Raw genomic sequence first — 25,336 nt, forward strand, 5'->3', positions numbered from 1 at the left:
AAGACACAAAGAAAGTTGAAAGAGTGCAGAGAAAATTTACAAGAATGTTACTGGGTCTGGAGAACCTGAGTTAGAAGGAAAGATTAAATAGGTTAGGACTGTATTCTTTGGAATGTAGAAGTCTGAAAGGAAATTTGATAGAAGTATACAAAATTATGAGGGATATAGATAGGGTAAGAGCAAGCAGGCTTTTTTTTAACTGAGGTTGGGTGGGACTGCAACCAGAGGTCAAGGCTTAAGGGTGAAAGGTGAAAAGTTTAAGGGGAACATGAGAGGAAACTTCTTCACTCAGGGAGTCATGAAAGTATGGAATGAGCTGTTAGCACAACTGCTCCATGCAAGCTCAATTTCAGCATTTAAGAGATGTTTGGATAGGTACATGGATTGTAGGGATACAGAGGGCTATAGTCCCAGTGCATGTCATTGCAAGTAGGCAACTTAAATGGTTTCAGCATAGACTAGATGGACCAAAGGGCTCATTTCTGTACTGTACTTCTACATGACTCTATGATTGTGCGGCACTTTTTCAAACATTTGAAATTTTAGCATGCAGAAACTAAATCAGCTGAAGGTCGATAGATATACTAAGCAGATATGTAACACATCAGTCAATGGAATTTACTTGTGAAATGTAAAAGAAACAAGATATTTCTTTGGTGCAATTTTTACTTTTGGCTTTGCCACAGGCTGTGGCGGAAATCAAGTCTTTATGTATATTTTAAGCAAAGGTTGATAGATTCTTGATGGTCAGGGCATGAAGGGATATGAGGAGAAGGCAGGAGATTGGGGCTGAGGGGAAAATTGGATCTGCCATGATGGATTGGTGGAGCAGACTTGATGGGCCAAATGGCCTAATTCTGCTCCTATAACTTATGGTCTTGTTAGGTATTTTGCAGTTGATAATTATTAATTTCTTGATTTGAACCAGTTAAGCTTGGGATGACAAGCCATCAAACATTTTCATTTAGTATGAACAAATGCTCCATTTATTCTTATGAATCATCATTGTTTAGATTGAACTCTCCAATTGATAGCACTGTGGGAGGACATTCTTCAGAGGTGTCCAGAAGTACAAAAAGGTGCTTTCTCAAATGCAAATAGAAAATGGTAACAGATGTTGGCAATTCTCTTACCTTATTAAACCATAACTCTTTTTAAAATATAATTCCCACTCTCCTCCAAATATTGGAATAAGCAGAGAATGCTTTTCTTAGATCTTCACCTTCTCAGCCAGTTTCTGCTATCAATTGTTTGAATACTTCAAGTGAGCAAACATGTTAAGCTTATTTTGCCACGAGAGGTAGAGAGAACTTTCAAGTTTCCCTTTCCTGTGTCAGTTGTCATAGAGTCGTAGAATACTACAGCACAGAAACAGGACCTTTGGTCCATCTAGTCCATTCAGAACTATTATTCTGCCTAGTCTCCTCAGCCTGGACCTAGACCATAGTCCTCCATAACCCTCTCCTCCATATACTTATCCAAATTGCTTTTAATGTTGAAATCAAACCCACATTCATTACTTCCGCTGACGTCTCATTCCACACTGTCACCACCTTCTGAGTGAAGAAGATCCTCCTTATGTTCCCCTTAAATATTTCATCTTTCGCCCTTAACCCATGACCTCTAGTTCTAGTCTCACCCAACTTCAGTGGAAAAAGCTTGTTTGTATTTACATTTTCTATACAGGGTCACTCCTACTTGTCCAAGTTTGTGAGTTTGCAGAGGTCCCTTCATTTAATGTGGATGTGTCTAAGGCACCAGCCAAGTAACAAGGCTGCGTGAAGAACTCAGCAGGCCAGGCAGCATCCGTGAGAAAAGAGTAGCCAACGTTTCGGGATGAAAGGTCTCGGCCCGAAACGTTGGCTACTCCTTTCACACGGATGCTGCCTGGCCTGCTGAATTCTTCCAGCGTTGTGTACGTATTCTTTGATCCACAGCATCTGCAGTTGCATTTTTGTGTTTTGAAGTAACAAGGCTGGAAAGTTCAGTGGATATCACTCACTGACAGCACTGTCAATTTTCTTTGGAAAAAAGTTGTTGACTCTGCTCCTCTGATAACAAGGCTTTATAGTTTCTTATCTCCACTCACACATTGACCTAAAGAGAAGATTAATTGTTTTCTTCTACAATCGCTGGTAATCAGAGAGGCACATTTGGTCTAATCAAACTCATATTTCATTCACTAAAATCCAATTCTCTGTGGAGGTCTAAGGGCTGGAACTTTGAAACTATCAGCATTATTATTTCACAAACAAGAGAAAATCTGCAGGTTCTAGAAATCCGAGCAACAGAGGCACAAAAGGCTGGAGGAACTCAGCAGATCAGGCAGCATCTATGGAAAAAGGTTTGGGCCAAAACCCTTCGGCAGGACTGGAGAAAAGAAAAGCTGAGGAGTAGATTTAAAAGGTGGGGGGAGGGGAGAGAGAAACAGCAGGCGATAGGTAAAACCTGGAGGGTGAAGGATGGAGTGAAGAGCTGGAGAGTTGATTGGTGGAAGACACAACAGGCCATGGAAGAAAGAAAAAGGAGGATGGAGCACCAGAGGGAGGCAACAGGCAGACAAGGAGATGAGGTGAGAGAGGGAAAAGGGGGTGGGAAATGGAGAAGGGGCGGGGATGAGGGAGGTTGTTGGGGGGCAATACCAGAAGTTTGAGAAATCAATGACTTTGGCTACTCAGAGGGTCCAAGTCAAGCAGCTTGAAAACAAATCTGGAAACCGTGTTGTATAAGCTGGTGACAAAGTCCATGTTCCAGAAAGGGTACATGGCTGTAGTAGCGGGTCTGGGTTAGCACACCGTCAAAGAGTTGGAGAGCAGCAGCAATCACAGTGGGGGAAACAGTGACAGAGTGTTTTACTGATCTCCCATCGAAGGGCAGGCATCCTTATTTGCTACCTTAACTACAGCAAAGACATAACATGCTAGCAATGGTGGATGATGAAATTATCAATTCTTTGACCATATGAGGATCCAGCATTTCTGTATCTCAATTTGATTGACAAGAAAATGTGTGACAATTGAGTAGACATTTGTAACAAAATCAAATCATCCTTGGCCATATGAGAATCCAGCATTTCTGTACCTCAATTTGATTGATAAGGAAATGTATGACAATTAAGTAGACATTTGTTAACAAAATCAAATCATATTACCAAGGTTATCATATTATCTAGTATTTCTGGGCATCCTAAACTCCTATTGATTGATAGAATATTGTTAGAAAACAAACATAAATGGCAAAATGGTTATTGATACCCAGGTTTATCTGTCCAGCTGGTATTAGGATGTTAGTGTTGTGGAAATTCAGTCATGAAGCATTCAACTCTATCTGTGTCTTTAACAACACCTTATTTTGCCCATGGCTTAACTGATGCTTTTGAGCACCATATATTTATTTCTTATCAGTAGAACATTATTATGACTTTTATACTTAATATGTATCCACTTTAGGTAGGGTGCCTATCCTACTACAAACTCATCAATAAAAAAACAATATTGAAAATAAAAATCTATTAGTGGAAGTATTACTCTGTTGCATTGCCTGTGACAGATTTAGACCAACTTGACAAAATGAAACTGTGCTTAATTATTTGTTCAAGTTGCCATTTACTGAATGCTACTTCCAATGAGGATTCAAATACATGGTGTAAATTTGAAAGATATCTGTAAGGCAACTGATTGGGTAGCCAAAGTTGGAATTTTGAAAAACTTGAAAGGTTTTGAACCACCATTTATTGTTCTCTTTCCAACCATCACTAATCACAAACAGAATTCTCATTAGGACCCTGTTCCAAATATTTCATTAAGCTGGTTCTGGCAAATTTTTAACCGCACACTTCTACAAAGGAGAATCCTGGGTATCATTCCCATTAAATAATTTTCATATTTCAGAGTTGAAGCACTCAAATTGACTTGTAAACTGTACAAGAATTAATTTACCACTGAAAATTATAATTTATTTCTCACTGTAACCATTTTAATTTTAATTGCCTAAGGTGGAGCGCAAACAAAACGCATAGAACATAAATACAACTTGCATCCCACAAATAGTATTAATTCTAACTTATTCACTATTTTATCGCTTATGATTAATCAGGTCAACCCACATCCAGGATACAAATTATATCCCACGATTCATCATTATGGGTCACCAACTAGTATGTCCTGACTGCAAAGAAATATTTAGTGTTAAATTCAGTTGTACTACAAAAGGTTGTTTGATTACTTCAACCATGTATAATCACCATGACTTCTGTTCTAAGCACACTTCCTGAAGAAATGCCTTGGATACTTTCAAATTAAAGGTGCAAGGTTCAAAGGTTATTATCATTACTGAAAAATAACTAACTGTAACATTTTGACAGAACTTTGCTCGTTTAAAAATAATGAAATCATGATCCTGTACGATATTGGAACAATAGCTCCTATCAAGCTTTGATTACCTTTATAATAGACTATTCAGTCGGATGTAAATAATTCACTCATTTTACTGTATCTTAAGCTTTTAACTTCATTACATATGTAGCCAGTAGATATAAAATGTTTTCTTGTCAGCAAAGTATCATTTACCAATAGCTTACCCTTGAATTTTACTTCACTCAAGAAGGCACAGAAATTCTGTTTTATTCTTAAGAAGCAAGTTGTTTACCAAATTTATCTAGTTGTATGAACCAGATTAATCTTCAAAGAGAAGTGTTCATTAAAAATCTTGGGATCAATCCTAATACTGTTAAGATCATAAAAGTAATCTGCAGAGCAACTCAGTTGAATCAAAATCAGATTTAATATCACCGTGACATTTGTTGTCTTTGCAGTAGCAATACAATGCAATACAATTTTTTTTTAAACTGAGTTACAGAAAGTATATACAGTATATTAAATAGTTACATTAAATTAATGCAAAAACAGAAATAAAAAAGTAATAGTGAGGTACTGTTTATGGGTTCAATGTCCAGTCAAAAATCAGTTGGCACAGGGGAAGAGACTGTTCCTGAGTGTGTCATTTGAGCTTCTGTACTGCCTTTTTGATTGTAGCAATGAGAACAAGGCATAACCTGAGATATGGGGGTACTTATTGATGGATGCCACCTTTTTGAGGCATCACCCCTTGAAGATGACAGGCTAGAGCCAAACATCAATGACTCTCATTTTATTTTTTGGGATGCAGAGTTAGTGTGAGGGGAGAGGGTTTCATCACATTCCAGATATGAACTGTGGTTGACAAAATTCCTAGAATTTATTGCTATCCCTAAAAGCTTTTGACTTTGGACTTCTCCAGCTGGAAGGATTGCTTCAAAGGGTATTAGGAAGAAAGTTCCATGGTTTGGACCCAGCATTGATGAAGGAGTCGTGGTGTATTTCCAAGTTGGGATCTTCATAATTTGAGTGGAACATGCAGGTAGTCTCCTTTCCATGTTTTTACTGTGTTTATCTTCAGAATTAGATGTCGAGAGTCTGGGAGGTGCACAATAGAATGCCATTATCCTTATTGATTTAACCTGATACATGTCAAGCTTCTTCAAAATTCCAAGAACAGCATGCATCCAGGTGATTCCAAAGTACTTGCATTCCTGACTTGTGTCTTGTGTCTTGGTGAAAAGACTCAGAGATGAATTATTCTCTCTCCTGTTCTTCTATGCACAGTATTTATGCAGCTACTTCAGTCGAGTTTTGGTGAGAGACGAAACTCGGTATATTATTTTAGAAAGACATATTGAATGCCAATGTTCTTCACAAGCGGTGGGTCTTTGGTCCAGCTGTGCGGCTTGGCGCTTCGCTCTTTCCAGGAAGACATGCACCTGTGGGAAGCGGCCCCACAGACAACTCAGTTCCTCACTGATTTTGCTGACTGTAGTGGGTGGGAGACTGAAACATTGGGACAGCAGGCAGTGTGTGCCTTGGACTCAAGTGATCTCCCTCCCCCCCTCTCTCTCGCCCTTTGGTGAGTTAGAGCCTGGCAGTATTCGAGTCAGGAGGCTTGCAGAAGCGTCGCAAAAGACTTTAACATCAGAACAGTGAGTTCCTGGTCTCTGACCTCGTTGTTGCAGGGGTGATCTCTCTCACTTTCCCTCGCTGGTGAGAGAGAGCCTCTCTGAGATACTGAAGTGCTGGCTTATGGACTGTAGTTTTTGATAGACTCTAGATCAGTGGTTCCCAATGTGGGGCGTATGCCCCACAGGGGGGTAATTTGATTTTTAAGGGGGGCAATTCGAGAATGAGTTATTAACAGTGAATTTTTTCTAGTAAGTCTGTGTGAGTATGAGTGTGTGTGCGAGTTAATACATATGTGTATATACAGTATGCATACATAAAAATACTTGTGTGTATGTACATGTGTAATTGCGTATGTACTGTATATATAGTGTATCACCATCATTACAACCATCAAATGGCTTTCATAATTAAATTAATGAATTGACTGATGTAGGAAGGAACGAATGAACAAGTCCAAACGCGTAAGAAACTCGTACGAGGTCGCGCCAATGCTGCTTTTTGCAGTAGCTTTCGGTTCTTGGTGGTGTGAAGGTGTGTACATTGCGTCATCTCTTTTAAACGGTGTATCTGTCTTTGTATGCTGTAGAAACGAATCAGCATTGTTTTATTTATTTATTATTATTATTTTAATATCACTTAATGTTCTTTTTTTTACAATTTCTTAGTAATTTCTTCCTCAGAACTTTAACAGTCCTTTGGTTCTTTTATTTTTCTCTTTCATGAATGCCATGTTCTTTGGAAGCTTGTTTAAACCAAGTTAATGGTCTTTTAGGCTTCCTCCAGGTGAATAGGAGTTCACTTTTTGAACAATAAGAATTATATATCACCACAGGGGGCATCAGGATTTTAGAGGTGATTAGGTGGGGCATGGCCAAAAAAAGGTTGGGAACCACTGCTCTAGATCAAGAACTCTTGAGAGTGGGGGGGGGGGGTACTTTTGCTATTGCCTGCAGGATAGGGGGTGTTGGTGCTTCTGTTGGTGTGTAGGGGAAGGGCCGATGCCTCTGCTGCCGTTTTTTGCATGGGAGGAGGAAGGTGGGCTTTGGGGTTCTATGTTTCTATCCATTCTTTGGGGTTTCTTCTTTCACAGGTGTCTACAAAGAGTAAGAATTTCAGTTGTATTCTGTATACATTCTCTGATACTAAATTGACCCATTTGAACCACTTGTGTTTTCAACATCTTTAATGACCACACAGCCCATCGATGTTAGCATGCATTCTATCAGTTCACCAGGAAGTAATTTTCAAAACAATATGGTAGATACTAAACTGGGGAATTTAGAAAAGTTCTATATTTACCTGCTAGTTATGATATGATATTGTGCAAAGAGATATTATAAATACAAAGATTCCAGAATGAGGCTCAATCATGACATCCTGTGTCTACTTGCCCAGGTATACAGTCAATATGATGGGACTTCATCTGCATGGATCAGGTGAAAACAAATTACAAATTTGTCATTTCTGCCTTCCCAAATGTTTGAGAAACTCTGCCTTCTGTGGAGGGTGCAGATTACAGGAGGAATGGAGACAGGCTAACTTTTGACATTGACATCAATGGATCTGGGGTTGAGAGGGTGAACAGCTTTAAGTTCCTCAGCATAAACATCACCGAGGATCTCATGTGGTCTGTACATACCGGCTGTGTGGTAAAAAAAGGCACAACAGCGCCTCTTTCATCTCAGACAGTTGAAGAAGTTTGGTATGGCCCCCAAATTCTATGAACTTTCTACAGGGGCACAATTGAGAGCATCCTGACTGGCTGCATCACTGCCTGCTATAGGAACTGTACTTCCCTCAATCGCAGGACTCTGCAGAGAGTGGTGCAGTCAGCCCAACATCATCTGTAGATGTGAACTTCCCACTATTTAGGACATTTAGAAAGACATGTAGGACATGTAAAAAGGGCCCGAAGGATCATTGGAGACCTGAGTCACCCCAACCACAAACTGTTTCAGCTGATACCATCCGGGAAACGGTACCGCAGCATAAAAGCCAGGACCAACAGGCTCCAGGACAGCTTCTTCCACCAGGCCATCAGACTGCTTAATTACTGCTGACGCAACTGTATTTCTATGTTATATCCACAATCCTGTTGTACATAATATTTATTATAAATTGCTATAATTGCACATAGCATATTTAAATGGAGACATAACATAAAGATTTTTATTCCTCATGTATATGAAGGATGTAAGTAATAAAGTCAATTCATTTCAGGTTGTCCAGATCGCCATTCTATAGGAAAATGGAATCCAATCATCTCATCGTGCCCTCATTGTGACCAAACATCTCAGCTTCTGGTCAATAAGTTATGGCTCCTCTACAGATACTTACTTCATGCTAAAATATTTTACGGTTTTGCAGGTTTTGGGGTCACCTGCCTGACAACATTGATGGGGACACATATACACTCTTGTGCAAATCAGTGCACTTCCTCTTATTGCACCACAATAAATATCTAGAGGCTCATCCTCAATCTGATTCAAATCATAGGTCAAATGTAAAGTTGAATAATAAGTGGTGTTATTATCAACATTAGTCTTAATAAAAAATATAGCTTGTATTTGTATAGTGAATTCAATTATAGAGCATTACAAAGTACTTAATAGTCAGTTAGGTACTTTAGAAGAGTAATTATGACAGCCAAATTGCATACAACATATTCTCACAGCTAACAGTGGGATAATTTATCAGGTAACAAATTCAGATTGTTCTTAATTAAGGCAGTAATATTAATAATACATTGGGTATTTACACAGGTCTTTCTGGAGTTCTTGAACAGTGCAAGACTCTTTCAGTACTGGATTTGCAGTTATGTTTTATTCTTTTGCATTTATTGCCCATTGCTAATTGAGCAGGTTGTAGTTGGCTATCTCCAAAATCAGAATCAGGTTTATTATCAGCAGCATGTGTCATGAAATTTGTTAACTTAGTAGCTGCAGTTCAATGCAATACATAATATAGAAGAAAAAATAAAATAATAATAAAAAATAAATTACAGTGTGTGTATTTTGAGATGATGAAAAATCATGCAAAAACAGAAATAAAATATAGTAAGAAAGTAAGGTAGTGTTCATGGGTTCAATGTCCATTTAGGAATTGGATGGCAGAGGGGAAGAAGCTGTTCCTGAATCACTGAGTGTGTGTCTTCAGGCTTCTGTACCTCCTACCTGATGGTAACAGTGAGAAAAGGGCATGCCCTGGGTGCTGGAGGTCCTTAATAATGGATGCTGCCTTTCTGAGACACCACTCCTTGAAGATGACCTGGGTACTTTGTAGGCTAGTACCCAAGATGGAGCCGACTATGCCCTTTCCTCACTGTTACCATCAGGTAGGAGGTACAGATGTCTGAAGGCACACACTCAGTGATTCAGGAACAGCTTCTTCCCCTCTGCCATCCGATACCTAAGTGGACATCGAACCCATGGACACTACCTCACTTTCTTACTATATTTTATTTCTGTTTTTGCATGATTTTTAATCTACTTATTATTTACAGCCCTCTGCAGCTTCTTCTGGTCCTGTGCAGTAGCCCACCACTCCATACCAGACAGTGATGCAGCCTGTCAGAATACTCTCCATGGTACATCTGTAGAAGTTTTTGTGTGTACTTGTTGACATACCAAATCTCTTCAAACTCCTAATGAAGTATAGTCACTGTCTTGCCTTCTTTATAGATGCATCAATATGTTGGAACCAGGTGAAGTCCTCAGAGATCTTGACACCCAGGAACTTGAAACTGCTCACTCTCTCCACTTCTGATCCCTCTATGAGGACTGGTATGTGTTCCTTCATCTTACTCTTCCTGAAGTCTACAATCAGCTCTTGTGTCTTACTGGCGTTGAGTGCCAGGTTGTTGCTGCAGCACCACTGTACCAGGTGGCATATCTCACTCCTGTATTCCCTCTCATCACCACCTGAGATTCTACCATCTGATTCTGATTCTGATATTTAGTATGTTATCACTTTAGGTAGGGTGTCTATCCCACTACAAACTCATAAATAAAAAACAATATTTCAAAGGAAAATCCATTACTCTGATGCATTGCCTGTCTAGAACAACTTCACTTATAAAGTGGGAGTAATCTGAATAGGTAAGAAGATTCAATATATTTATACAATACTTATGAAGAAATGGCAGTGGATACTCAATAAGAATATATAAATAAAAAGACTTTCAGGCTGAAGTGAAGGCTCTGTCCTTGTAAAGAGTCCTCATGATGCGTATTGGCCCAACCTTCAACTGTTTATTCCCACCCATAGATGCTGCTTGACCTGCTGAGTTTCTCTAACATTTTGTGTGTTGCAAAGAAGTGTTTCTCCCCTAGTGTAGCCTGACCTGCTCAACATGCTCCACAGTTTTACTATTAGTAATAGTGTCTGTGTTATTACCCATTAACTCATCCCCACAGTAGCCTGAACTTCACTCAATCAGAGGTATTCTCTACACCTTCCTACAGCTTTAAGCTATCTCTTTGTTTCTTTCTTCCCACTCTGATGAAGTGTCTTCAACCTGAAACGTTTGTTTCTCTTTCCTCATATGCTGTTAAACCTGCTTAGTGTTTCTAACAGTTTCTGTTTTTGTTTTGCAATATATTTCCAAATCAGAATGGTATATGATTTGGAGGGAACTTTTGCAAGTTGGCATTCCCTGCTAGCTGCTGCCTTGTCATAGAGTACGACAACACAGGAACAGGCTGTCCAGCCTATCCACTCCATGCCGACCTAAATCCCATGCTGTAGATTATGAAATATGAATTGAAAGGAAGGCGAAGAGTGCAACCAAATAAGCAAGGGTTTCTGGGTAGATAGGAATAGTGGCAGAAGGGAATGCGGTCCCAGGGGGAGGAGTTTGTGCGTGATAGATAGGTGGAGTAGGTGGGAGAAAGAAAAGAAATTGGATGCTGGGGGGTTGGGAAAAAAGTGTGTGAGGGGACCTTAGTAAATCAGCAGATAAGAGAAAGGGGCAGAGATGGAGCAGGTTAGGCAAAATCAGAGAATTCAACAATCAGGTTGTCATTAACTGCCTAGGCAGAATATAGACGCTGGTCACCTTCCAGTTAGATTCCTTCCCCTCCCCCCACCTTTTTATTCTGCCTCCTCCCCCTCCCCCCACCTTTTTATTCTGCCTCCTCCCCCCCTTTCATTTGAGTCCTTTAGAAGGGTCTCGGCACGAAACATTGACAGTTTATTCACTTCCATAGATGCTGCCTGACCTGCTGTGTTTATGATTAGCTGTTCTAGTCTGTTTTTGGCCTCATCTTGGCAGTGGACAAGCAGGTTGTTGTGGGAAATAGGAAGAGGAACTATAATGACTTGCAGCTATGGCTATTGCGAACAGAGCTCAGGTGCTCTGCAAAGTCATCTTTTAGTCTATACATGGTCACATCGAGAGGAGCTAAAGCAAGGCTGGAGGTTTCAACTGGAAGTGCTCTTTAGTCCCTGGATGGAGGTGGGGAGGAAGTGTAGGGACAGATGTTGTACCTCTTAAAGTTGCAATGCAAGGTGCCTGGGAGAGGGTGTGGGTATAGAGAGATGCATGAACCAGGGAGTCATGTCCTTCAGGAAAACAGAAAGGGGCAGAGAAGAGTAGAAGTGACTGATGGAGAGATCACATTGGAGCTGGTGGAAATGTTGACAAATATTGTACTGAATTGTGAAGGCTACTGGACTGGAAAATAAGGACCGAGGGAATTCTGTACCTGTTCTGCCTGGGGGAGATGGGGTAAGTGCAGAAGTGTAGAAAATTGAGGAAATGTGGAAGGGGTCCTTCAACCAATGTTGGATGGAGGCTATATTTCCTCAAAAAGTATATGTCAGGTGTCATTCTCATCTCCAGAAACAATGTGGCAGAGATTTTTACTTTTTCATGACTCCCCCTTTGTTTATAAGACAAAATTTAAACCTTGGTAGGCAAGCAGCAAATAGTACTTCCTAAAATGTGTCACAGTAACAGCACTATGTTTGTGGACCACACACAAAATGCTGGTGGAACGCAGCAGGCCAGGCAGCATCTATGGGAAGAAGTACAGTCGATGAAACCCAGCCCAAAACGTCCTATTCTCCCTATAGATGCTGCCCGGCATGCTGCGTTCCACCAGCATTTTGTGTGTGTTGCTTGAATTTGCAGCATCTGCAGATTTCCTTGTGTTTGCAGTCTTTGTGGGCAAGGTATAACTCTGGAGTAGGGGACCATAATTTTTTTAATCTGAGTTGGACAAACTAGTAGTGATGTAAGAAGACACACACACACACACCTCTAAAGGAACTCAGGCAGCATCTATGGAAGGGTATAAGTGGTTGAGGTTTCAGTCCAAGATCCTCTATCAGATCTCTTCACCAGGCCAAGATCCTTCATTGTTGTGTCTGCAATATGAGGAAAAACAGGTTCAAAGTGACTTTGACCGTGGAATGATTGTTGGTGTCAGACAGGGTGGTTTGAGTATCTCTGAAATTCGTGATCTCTGAAATTTCATGCACAGCAGTCTCGAAAGTTTACAGGGAATGGTGCAAAAAAAAAAGCAAAGAAACATCCAGTGAGCAACAGTTTTGTGGGCAAAACTGCCTTGTGAATGAGAGAGGTCAGCCGAGAATGGGCAGACTGGTTCAAGCTGACAGAAAGATGACAGTAACTCAAATAACCACACATTACAACAGTGGAGTGCAGAAGAGCATCTCTGAATGCACAACACATCAAAACTTTAAGTGGATGAGCTACAGCAGCAGACAACCACAATGGGTTCTACTCCCATATTGGATACACTCCTGTACCTAATAAAGTGGCCACTAGTGTATATCATCCATAACGTAAATGAATATCAGAGAAGGTGGTGACAGCACATTGTCGTCAATGTTAAGAGGATTCCAATACATCACTGAAGACATTATTGGAGATTTAAAAAAATATCTGCCAGAGGCTCGCTTTAATTTGTTGCTGGTGTTGCTCTCACCAACCATTGTGACAAATGATGAGATCATTGCCAATATACACAATAATGAGAACTCCAACAGAAAGCCAACAATATTAATACTTGTCTGCTTTGTAAGTGCTTAAAACTGTGCAGGTCCTGCAGGAAGGGAATTGCATTGACCTCATTAAAACTTCTCAATACTTTCAAACTTTATAATCATGATACAACTTTAAAAAAAGCTAAGCAAAACATATATTCAAGAGTAAACTAAGAAAATTGCATTAATTTTGAGGGCATTAAAAGGATCATTTTTGATCTTGTTTTTTTTTGGTCTCTGATTACTAAAATAATCTCTTCTGTAGTGAGAACTTCGATTTGATGACACTAGTTAGATACTTATTCCAGACTAAATTTCAATTAGTTTATATATATGTTGGCACTTGGAATATGTAAATTGTTTAATGACTTTTTAACATTGATACAATATTAACTTGTAATATTTAGGAGAAAGATAATTCAGAGAATAAAAGATTAAAATGAATTCCTTTTTATTAAATGGTGAGGACAATAGCTGAATAAATGATGCTGTATACAGGCTAGGAAGACTTCAGCCTCATTCCTTTGTGATGAATTAGTTGTTTTCCAACCACATAACAATGAGGGTGTTATAATGCACCTGGCATCACAAGGGAAAGACAGGTAAAAATAACCAGGAATACCATTGCAAAAGCTGCATCAGCTTCAGCAAGATGCTTTATCTTGGATATAAGTTTACGTAAAATATCAAGCCATTTACAGGTTTATTTTATGTATGCTATATGCCAAAGGCTTATTATTCTTAGCTACCTCAGTATTGTTTCAGTCTGTTCAAATGAATTGTTAGATTATGCAGGAAATATCTTACGATCATTAAATAATTATTAATCGTGCTCACAGTGGAACCTGCATTAAATTCCAATAAGCTTTAGTTCATCCTTCCATAAGCAAAAGGCTGAACCCAATATCCCTACAATCTCTCTGCCTATCTTGTCTAGGCCTAAATGTCAAGATTTTCTACACTTTAATCACGATTTACAGCCTTCTTTATATGAAAGATTTTTACTTCTTTCTGTCATAAATGAACTTTTTAAAGTTACATATCTGTCCCCTTTCTCAAGACTCTTCAATTAATATAAAGTTTACTTTGCTGTGTACTCATTCATCTTCTCAATGAGGATGGAAAAGAACTGAAGTAATAAAGTCGTTGAGTACACAAGTGACTGCATACTTATCGTGATAGGCGAGTCTGAATTCTCCCAGTGAGTCAACATTAGTCGCGTTGATTACATTACATTTAACCTGGATGTTAGAAGAAATGGGACTCAAGTTCAGATGGGAGAAATGAGTGCTGGAGAATGCTGATGATCAAGTTTAAGTAATCAAATGCAAGTTTAATTGTCATTCAACTACATATGAGTACCCATAAATACAGCCAAATGAAACACTGTTACTCTGGGGCCAAGGTCAAAAGAGAGTATCAACAGTCACACACAGCACAAAGCACATATTGCACATGTAAGATAGCAAACAGACACAAACTATCAGTAAAATACAGTCACTCAAAAAAAATACTCCAAGAGTATATTGAATGTTGCAGTTGTCTGCAGCTGAGCACAATATTGCTTCTCTTCTGCCAAGCAAACTTTGGGGGATAGCATCGGCTCCTCTGGTACCTTGTAATTGATAAAGAGGAAATAATTCAAGATGGCTACATCAGGAGTCTTGGCATTTATATGAGAAGCCCTTGAACTCTCAGATTCTTATGTTGGATATTTGGTGTTAGAAAACAGCTTTGCTGAAATTAAAGATTAATGGGAAGATAACATCTGCTCGAATGAAGGCACACAAAACCATAAAAACAAAATAGCACTGATTTCAAGCCTTCCAATATCACTGATAGATACAGAGGCCTAGATAAGTATGACATTTTGGCAGACCACTTGTCATCACACAAAATAAAAGAAATTTCATTTTTTGAGGAAATAAAAGAGGTTGCAAAATTACTTTAATTCTTTGCTTTCAACTGCAACTTCAGAACTGGAAGATTAAGGTCAAATGAGACTGGCAGCGATAATGAAGAATTTGTATTGACAGTGCAATCCTAGAACCTTCCTAATTTAAGTTCTGTGGAACATTCATGTGCATTTAGAAGTAAATTCAATCTAGAATGGAAGTTCTGACATTTTTATGTACATTAGCCATTTTTTTAGAAATGACTTGCAAAGATGGTCAAGAATTTCAGCCAGTACCTACAGATAAACAGCAGTAGCAGGTGAAGGACATCCAGTTCTAAGCCTGAATCATTCAAGTGTGTTTGGCGTGAAAGCTGAGTTTCATGTGAAATATTACTATCAGTGTAATGTGGATCACCAGTCATAAGTTAGGAGTTAAGAGAAGGCAAGTTCTTCAAATGGACATAAAAAGCCTTAGAGTAGAAAACTAGGGCAAAGTTGGCAAATCAGAGAAATATCCCCTCATGATAACAGAAAGTCATAATAGAAAGAAAGGACTGTCCAATACAGCTTGAATAGCTAATGAACAGAGAAGTTTTTAAAACGTATGTGCGATCAGTGACAATAATGGAAAATATGGCAATTTTTGAATTAAACTTAATGAACAACATAACACTTTGCACATCAATGTTAACTGCTTCATTATGGGTAAATCAAGAAATTCACCAAACATGTTACATCTCAGAATTTATTTTGCTGAGACACTTAGAGGACATGACAGATGGAATGTGTAGATCCTCATGATGAAACTGTGAAGCTTCCACCAAAGTAGATGACTACGTGAACAGCAGGCCTATGAGGGTATGATTGAATTGCTAAAGAATTAAAGGTCGATCAGAAAACCAAGCTTAGATAAGCTTCTGAGTATTTTACAAACATGTTTCTAGATTCATATTATTAAGGGGCATGAATCCCACAGTGACATTAAATCATTTTGCCAAACCAATTTTTTGTAAGCCTAGATCAGTACTGCATGTGCTCAAGGCTCAAAGACGAAAGAGTTAAACAAAGTACATAAGTATGTAAAAACAGCTCAGTTTCTGGTTAGTACACATTGTTCTCCAGCTTTAGAGGAACTATAAAGGTAACTCTCCATTAATCCTTGGACAATGAACAAGATCCTTTTCCTATGTCACAAGATCTATATCCTGAACTGGCAGGGCCCTGGGCCTTTAGCAAGTTGAATATTTCAGAAGGACAATTAAACATGGATAAATAAAATCAATACAACTTATCAATCAATATAATGGTTTGTGCTCATCCACAGACCCAAATAAGCACCTTCATCCAGCACAAAGGCACATTTATTCTTCTTGAATTTAGTGTTAACCTAACAAAGACTCTTGAATACCTATTAATGTATTTGGAGATTTTCTTCCTCTGTGATAGTTGCAATCAAAACCTCATCTTGACTGCCTTAAGTATACAGTGAGCGGTCTTGTACTGTGAAGCCATCACTGAAAATATTCTTCATGTTATCTATCAAGTGAAATTCAACATTGTCTCTGCAACTAAGTTGGCATTTTGATAACAACTTTTACCAAGGAGAAACATAACAATATAAGAACAGAAGAAAGAGGAGCAGGAGTAGGCCATCTGGCCCATCAAGCCTGCTCCGCCATTCTATGAGATCATGACTGATCTGGCCACGGACTCATCTCCACCTACCTACCTTTTCCCCATAACCCATAATCCTCTACTATGCAAAAATCTATCCAACCTTGTCTTAAATATACTTACTGAGGTAGCCTGTACTGCTTCATTGGGAAAGAATTCCAGAGATTCACCACTCTCTGGGAATCGCAGTTCCTCCTTATCACTGTCCTAAATCTACTCCCCCAAATCTTGAGGCTCTGTCCCCTAGTTCTAGTCTCACCTACCAGTGCAAACAACTTTCCTGCCTCTGCCTTATTTATCCTTTTCATAATTTGATGTGTTTCTATAAGATCTCCTCTAAATACCTTTAGAGATACTCAAATTGCTTCATAATCTTTATACCAATTTCCAGAAGAGTACAAGTTCCTTTTTGCAGTCCGCAACTAATGAAGTAGAAGAGTGAAATCGTTTTAAAAGCTGAAAAACCCAAGGAAATTACTGAATCTCTGTCTCTCTTTGATGGGAAATGGATAGTTGCCGTTTCAGGTCAAGACCGTTCATCAAATCCAGAAAAGTTGACTGTGCTTTTCCCTCCACAGATGTTGTCTGATTTGTTGAGTTCTTTCAAAAATTAGATTTTTGGTCCAGCATTATGTCAGATTTCTTTTGGATCCTGCAGCAGTACTGACACCCTGTACCAACTGCTCAATAAAGATGAACCATGATGGTGATGAAGGAACAGCAGAAAGTGAACAACTTTAAAATTGTCTGTAAAATTCTTTTCTCTGTAAAACACCCAACAATGAATTCCGCCTGGTGACACCACTGACGACCTTGTGATGCTTCTAAATATACTTAGATCAATTATAAGCAACATTATTGATTGCAGCCTTAAATATTCCACTGGCTTCCCATTACATCCACTAACAAAAGTGAGAGGAAATGGTTCAGTGGAAAAGGAGGCATTAGGAATTACATATGAATTAAGAAGGTTTCACTGCTTTTTGTTCAGCAGACCATTCATATTGTTCACAGACCATGAATCCCTATTGGACATGCTTGGATCTAGGTCTGCTATTTACACAATGACCATCAGAATGATGCAGCAATTGCAATTCTCCTGTCCAGCTATTACTATGGCATTAAATAATAATCACGCAAGTATGGATGCTTTATCGAGATAGCTGACAGACCATAGGGAATGCAGCATTCACCCTATAGACAGTGGAGGATAATATTCATTTAATAGCTGTGAAGACAGCAAAATTCATACAGAAAGACCCAGTACTATAGCAAATACAGTGAATGAGTGTTGTTATTGATTGCGGCAAACCATGTGGGATCATACACTACCACTGTATGAATTATTGAAGAACTCAAAAATACTTACACAATAAATGTAACTCTCAGGGAGATGTGAGTAGACAATGATTCATAATTCCATTTGTTTCAATTTGTACAGGTATGAAACAATAGTGTGATGAATAGTCACTTCCTGGGCCAATAGGCCTCATGTTTTCCCAAGCATAGCAGTTGCCACTTGTGAGATCAAACAGTGTAAACTAGACTTTCAACTTTATTTATTTAGCTTCCAGTTGTAAACAGGAGCCAGTTTTCAGTTGTTAAAATGTAAATGGAAAGCAGTAACCAGCTTGAAGTTTAAAAACAACACAACTTTGCAAACAAGCTCTGTCAATGGAGCTGGCAGCTAGCCCTCAGCACCTGCCTCGTGGTTGGTTATTTAATGTTGTTCATTTGAAAACAGAAAAAGTTGGCTAAGTTGCTTAATTCAAGGAAGTTTGCAGGCCAGATGGAAACAAACACTTAGCATATTAATAACTGATCTAATAACAAGCTGGGAGTGTTATGCACTTAAGGAAGTTAGCTTTACAGCATTAATTGTGGGTAGCTGGAGCCAGTGTCTCCAAAAAGCTTTTAGACCATTTGTGTTAAAAGCTTATCTGAGGAAATAGCATATACGTTTGAAGTCACCAAAGTGGCAAGGAAACTATATAAATGAGAGAGCAGCTCAGTCTTATTAGGAATGGGGTAAGGAACATCAAGAAGCTTGAAAGAAATACAAGGTGGACTAGGATCCATTCCTTCGGCTTTGATCTCTGCAACAGACGTTATGTTTGTCTGCATCATTGGTATGTCTTCTTAGTTTATAAGAATTCCACCTGTGTTTTGGAAATCGTTTGTCTTTTAGAAAGGGTTTGTGATTTGGAAATGTTTTACAAAATAGAAATCCTCTGAGTTATAAAAGTGTTTTAAGAATGTTATTTGGATTTAAACACGTATCACTGAAAATAAATGAACTGTTTCAACTACTTTGTTAGCTGGAAGTATCTTCCCCTTGGTAGGGAGGGGGGGGATCCACCATTCAAATACCGGTAGTGTGTATTGGCAGCTAATGTTTATTCGCTATGGAGAATAACCAGGGAAGTGAACTAGTCTGTAAAGATTGAATAGTTACAGTAAAACCTCCTAGTAATGAGGGTACTCGTAGCTATTGATATTGGATGGGGCTTAATGTCTTCATTTGAGTTTAGAGCGTCACGGTCAGCAAATTCAATACCATCACAATGGGATCAAATATTGCTAGACTGTTTGAAAAACAAGTTTGGATGAAACCATAAAACCTTTTCATCATAGGTATACAAGATATTAAGAGGAATAGATTGAGTGGACAGCCAGTGCCTCTTCCCCAGGGCACCACTGCTCAATACAAGAGGACATAGCTTTAAGGTAAGGGGTGGGAAGTTCAAGGGGGATATTAGAGGAAGGTTTTTTACTCAGAGAGTGGTTGATGCGTGGAATGCACTGCCTGAGTCTGTGGTGAAGGCAGATACACTAGTGAAATTTAAGAGAATACTAGACAGGTATATTTAAGGTGAGGGGTTATATGGGAGGCAGGGTTTCAGGGTTGGCACAACATTGTGGGCCGAAAGGCCTGTACTGTGCTGTACTGTTCTATGTTCTATAGATGTAAGCCTTCTGGTTACTATCAAATAGGGAGCATTTGGACACTGTTAACAATAAAGAAGTACAACATAGCTATGCTTGATGTCCAATCTCGGTAATGGCCTGGAGGAGCTACCCAGTGAGCACATGGTCTGCCTTGTCTGTAGACTACATCAACAAAGAGCACACATCAAATGCAGGTGTGGTTGGCAAAGATGTTCCTGCATATCAACATAGAATCATATGAGAAAAGTGTGGACAACATCCTGAGGTTATTGCAAAGCCATTCAAAATTGATTAAGGTAAATCATATGGGATCATGAGCTACCACTGTATGAACATTGAAGACCTCAAATATATTATCAGAATACATGGAATTCTCAAGTTGACTTTAATAGGCAATGATCCATAATTTCAGTCGTTTCAGTTTGTTCAGGTATAAAACAAAATGGGATCAAACGTTGCTTCACACTGCCCTTAACATCCAGCTGTTATCAGTATTATCAGTACCTTCCATGAAAGAGGCATAAAGAAGTAAGTCATGCAATTTAGACCAGATATTAATGTGAAGCATTGACTTGAAGATCTTCTGAACCATAGACACACTTCATAATATAACGCACTTCATACTGCATAGAAATCTCAGGGTATAATTGAACCTGGAAAGGAAGGTGGAAGAAAAACAGATGAAGTAAAGTGAACATCACAACCCATAAAGGGGGAAGATTCAGATTACAGGATGACTAACATGTGTTTAAACCACTTGCAGGCCACCGTTGAGAAAATGGAATTTTGGAGCAATTGTGGAGCTTCACTATTCCAAGAATTGTAAAACCATAACGTATAGGAGCAGGAGTAAGCCATTTGGCCCATCGAGTCTGCTCCGCCACTTCATATGGATGATCCATTTTTCCTCTCAGCCCCAATCTCCTGCCTTCATGCCCTAACCAATCAAGAACCTATCTTGAAAGGATGGGTGAGATTTTCAGATAGGTTCACGTATACCACTTGATCTCAGCATAAGGTATCGGAAGACATGTTGAAGATTGTGTGCTTGAGAGTCCTACAATTGTTGAAGAGCTGACACAAACTTAGCAGAAGTGAGTCATGAAGTGATATCTTGAATGAATTAAGATGTGGATGCTGTAGCAACAACATCTGTTGAGCCTCCATGTTCATCAGTACTAATACAAAAATCAAAGAGAATTCCAAACTCCACATGGAATACTGTACCACTGTGTCACCACACTGTATGCTTCTCCACAGGGGGCTGGGAATCCATTGACGTAAATGCTTTACAACAACCAACTTCATAAAGGCGTCTGATTTTACTTCAGTCTACCACAACTTACGTACTGCTCTTCAATAATGTATAATGAGATGAACTGAAGTTATAAGTAATGGCGAAGCTGGTGACTAAATTCGGCTGCATGTCCGAAAGAGAGCACTGAGATAGCTTTAGCTTGTTTAAACAGACTTTTATTTCTGTATCTATAATGACAGCAGAGAATCTATGCCCTTGTCAGTCTGACAAGAAAGAAGTGTTAATGAACTGTTATTTTATATTGAAGATGAGAGTTTTCATACAAATTGACCTCAGCGTAAAAGGCTAACAGGAAAGGTGAAGGTCTCACTTTGTCCAACTGCCATGCAGGTAACAGAACTAAAACAAAACAATGAGGTCCTGTCATTATTTCCAAGTCTGCAGAATTTTTCATTTTGCCAGGTCAAGTATTTGCCTTCTCTGTCACATTTCCCACCACCTCATAAATACTGAGGCCCATGAGATTTGCCACATTAATGTTTGACTGTTCACAAATGGTCATTATCTTTTCCTTCACAAACAAGAATATAACACTGGCTTGAGTCCACTTCATCGGCACAATTTTAAATCTGTGAGGGGAATTGAAACATTGTGACCAGACAATCCCTTATTTTTCCCACTGGGCCTCATTTAAAGAGTACGTCATTATATTTACCCTGAGTTCTGGTAATTATTTCAGAAAAACTTCTTTTACTGTGGATCTTGCTAGCAACTGTTCTAAATCCTCCTCCAGCATGTAACCCCACTTTGACTATTATTTGCTAAAAAGTGCAATAAAATCTCCAATTATCTCTTACCTTTGCTCATGCAGCAAAATTGGCTTCTGTCCCTATCTAATGCATGAGAAAGGAAGTATTTTATGCTATCAGCCAGCCTCTAAAACCACTGGAGATTTCCCCTGCACTTCCTCAATATGTTTTCTATATTTCTCCTGTTACCTTCAGAGTTATAAAACTTAATTTTATCAAACATTCTTTTTGAACTTTCATCCAATTTGAATCTCCATTTAATAACAAAACTCAGCCATGATGCATTTTCTTACAGCAAAAGAGAAAAAAAATTGCAGTACTGTGGGAAAAGGTGACTTGGAAACATAACTCATCAATTCAAATCAGGCATAATAGGCTAAAATTTGATTCTTATTTAATGTATGAATCTAAAAGGTAAGTTTACCTGATGATCTGGTATTAGGAGATAGAGGATAACGGAGGGTGATTGGTTTATTTTGCAATTGGAAACCTGTGACCAGCAGTTGTAACACAGGAATTAGTATTGGGACCCTTCATTTATTATAATACATTAATGCCTTATTTAGGAGGAATAATCAGTAAGTTTGCAAATGGAATTTAATCCTGAAACTCAGGTGATGCATTTTGGGTGGTCAAATAAGCAGTACTCCTATACCAGGAGTAGTAATGCTCTAGGAATTATTACATAAACAAAAGACCTTGTACACTAAAGATCCAAGGATCCAAAAATAAGTCTAAAGACCCCTGAAGATAGGAGCACAGGTAGATAAGATGGAAATGAAGGAATGTGAGATGCTGGCCTTCATTAGCCGGGACACAGAATATAAGAGCAAGGAGATCCTGGTACAACTTTATAAAATGTTAATTAGGTCGCAGGTGGATTATGGTATGCTGCAATCTTTTATTTTTCTGAATTCCACCCTGTAGGAGGGATATGATTAGACTGGAAATGGTTCCGAGGAAATTCACCAGGATATTGCTGAGATGGAACATTTCCATTACGAGGAGACAGTGGATAGAATAGGTTTGTGTTCTTTGGAGCAAAGGAGCCAAGGAAAAATGTGATAATGAGAAACATAGACAGGATAGACAGTAAGAAACTTTTATGGCAGAGACATCGAAGAGAGGGAAGCAAAGACTTAAGTTGGAGAAAAAGAGAATTAAAGGGGATCTGTAGAAGAATTTTTTCACCGAGGTGGATGAAGTTTGAATTCTGGGGTGCATTGCTTGAAAAGGTGACAGAGGTAGGAACTTCACAAAATTTAAGTATATAAATGAGCATATCACTGATCCCTGATAAATAATATGCTATGCACCAAATGCTATAAATGAGATTAGGCATTGTGGACTGATTGATCTGCCTTTGCATCCATGACTCTATGACTTGTTAAGGACATAAGTAAGGAGCAGGGGAAAATCATTTGTCTTCTTAAACCAACTCTTCAACAATATCATGATTTTTTTTACCTCAAATACTATTTTTCTTACTCTAAACCCATATTCCCTGATACACAGAAACATAGAAAACCTACAACACAATACAAGCCCTTCAGCCCACAAAGCTGTGCTGAACATGTCCCTACCTTAGAACTACCTAGGCTTTACCCATAGCCCTCTATTTTTCTAAGCACCATGTAGCCATCCAGAAGTCTCTTAAAAGACCCTATCGTTTCCGCCTCCACCGCCGCCACTGACCGCCCATTCCACGCACCAACCAATCTCTGCGTAAAAAACTTAACTCTGACATCTCCTCTGTACCTGCTTCCAAGCACCTTAAACCTATGCCCTCTCATGCTGGCCATTTCAGCCTTGGGGAAAAGCCTCTGACTATCCACATGATCAATGCCTCTCAATATCTTGTACACCTCTATCAGGTCACCTCTCATCCTCTATCACTCTAAGGAGAAAAGGCCAAGTTCACTCAACCTATTCTCATAAGGCATGTTCCCCAATCCAGGCAATATCCTTGTGAATCTCTTCTGCACCCTTTCTATGGTTTCCACGTCTTTCCTGTAGTGAGGCGACCAGGATTGAGCACAGTACTCCAAGTGATGTCTGACCAGGGTCCTATATAGCTGCAACATTACCTCTCGGCTCCTAAACTCAGTCCCATGATTGATGAAGGCCAATACACCATATGCCTTCTTAACCACAGAGTCAACCTGCAGAGCAGCTTTGAGCATCCTGTGGACTCAGACCCCAAGATCCCTCTGATCCTCCACACTGCCAAGAGTCTTACCATTGATGCTATATCATATTCCTCTAATATCCAGAAATCTATCAATTTCTGTTTTGAATACCAACAATGAGTGACTTCCACAACGATCAGGGTAGAAAATTCCAAAGATTCACCAATCTCTGAGTGAAAAAGTTTCTTCTCCTTTCAGTCCTAAAAAGCTTATGCTTTATTCTGATCTGTTCTACCTACATCTTGATTTCTTAGCCAGGAGGAGTGCACTCTCTACCCAGTAGCCTAAGAAATTTTTGTTTCAATGAGATTGCTTTTTGTTTTGCACTCTAAGATCTTCCAATTTTGACTCTGAAGTATGTATTTGCCTTTGCATACAATTGATTTAGCCAAATCTCTTTACAATGTACCTTTCTTTGCAATTTTTATATCCAGTTCAACCAACTTCCTTTTTACTCCAGATGTGTACAGTAATCCATCTTTTTTGTCTCCTCTCAGATCATTTCAAATACCAAGCTGACTTGCTGGTGCACTGTTCACTACCTGTTGGTGCACTTCCTCATTTGTCCAGTCATCTTTATGTAACATTTTCTTCTTTCTTCATAGTTATCAATTACAACTGCTCTCCATCCATCCATTGAAGACATTCAATTGCTTTCTGTTCAAAACCAAAACACTGCAGTTGCATTTAATCTGCACTGTTTGGCAGGAAAGGGGAATTTATGGAGAAAGAAACTAAAGGCTGGTTTGTTGGATTTACTTCAAAACTGGAAAGGTCAAAGATAAAAATAAGTTCTGCTCCAAAGAAAGCAGGAGAGGTGAAGAGGTCCTAGAGTCATGCAGGAGACAAATAGGCCATTTGGCCCATCATATTCATGCCAGCCAACAAGAACCTGCCTCCACTAATACCATTTTCCGTCACTTAGCCCATAGCCTTCTTCGCCCAAACATTTCAAACGTTCATCTAAATGATTTTTAAAGGTTGTAAGGATACTTACCTTCCTCAGCCCTTCAGCGGTGCATTCTGGATTTTAATCAACCTCTACGTAAAAACATTCTTCCTCACATCCCCTCTAAATTTTCTGATCCTTACCTTAATCTCATCCTTCTGATTGTACTTACCCCTGATAAGGAGGGGAGGGATATTTCTCATTATCTGCCCTAATGATGCTCTTCAAAATTTTCTATACCTCAGTCAGTTTATCTCTTGGACTTCTCCACAAGGGAAGCAAATCCAGCTTAGCCAATCTCTTCTTGTTGATGGCATGATTTACGGCATTTGCCTGAAGCTGCAAATGCACTAATTGCACTAGCACAGAGAAACCATTGTCAAAAGGGTGCGCATTGTAAATGCAGTAAATCATATCCTGGCATTTGACACTTATCGCTCAGCTGATCGGAACTCATTACTAACAGTGAAATCCTAAATAAAGATCTCCAGAAGGGGATTATTTTTTCACTCTTTATGATGTGGACTCTCCTGGCAGTGACAGGATTTGTTGCACATATTTAATTGTTTTTGACATGGAATGCTTATGCCACCTTCTTAAACCACTC

General features: G+C 39.1%; 1 protein-coding gene and 1 long non-coding RNA gene across 3 annotated transcripts in view; one reads left to right on the forward strand and one right to left on the reverse strand.

Moving 5' to 3' along the window:
* Positions 1-25,336, reverse strand: part of pde4d (phosphodiesterase 4D, cAMP-specific) — a 1,157,264-nt gene that overhangs the window by 859,893 nt on the left and 272,035 nt on the right. The gene's annotated exons all lie outside the window — the stretch shown is intronic.
* LOC140737816 (uncharacterized) overlaps positions 18,599-25,336 on the forward strand; it is a 106,050-nt gene continuing 99,312 nt past the window's right edge. The window contains exon 1 of the long non-coding RNA XR_012101252.1: positions 18,599-18,704. This is a non-coding gene — a long non-coding RNA (uncharacterized lncRNA). The remainder of the gene's footprint in view (positions 18,705-25,336) is intronic.

The sequence above is a fragment of the Hemitrygon akajei genome, chromosome 13 (assembly GCF_048418815.1).
Source record: "Hemitrygon akajei chromosome 13, sHemAka1.3, whole genome shotgun sequence".
Taxonomy (NCBI): domain Eukaryota; kingdom Metazoa; phylum Chordata; class Chondrichthyes; order Myliobatiformes; family Dasyatidae; genus Hemitrygon; species Hemitrygon akajei.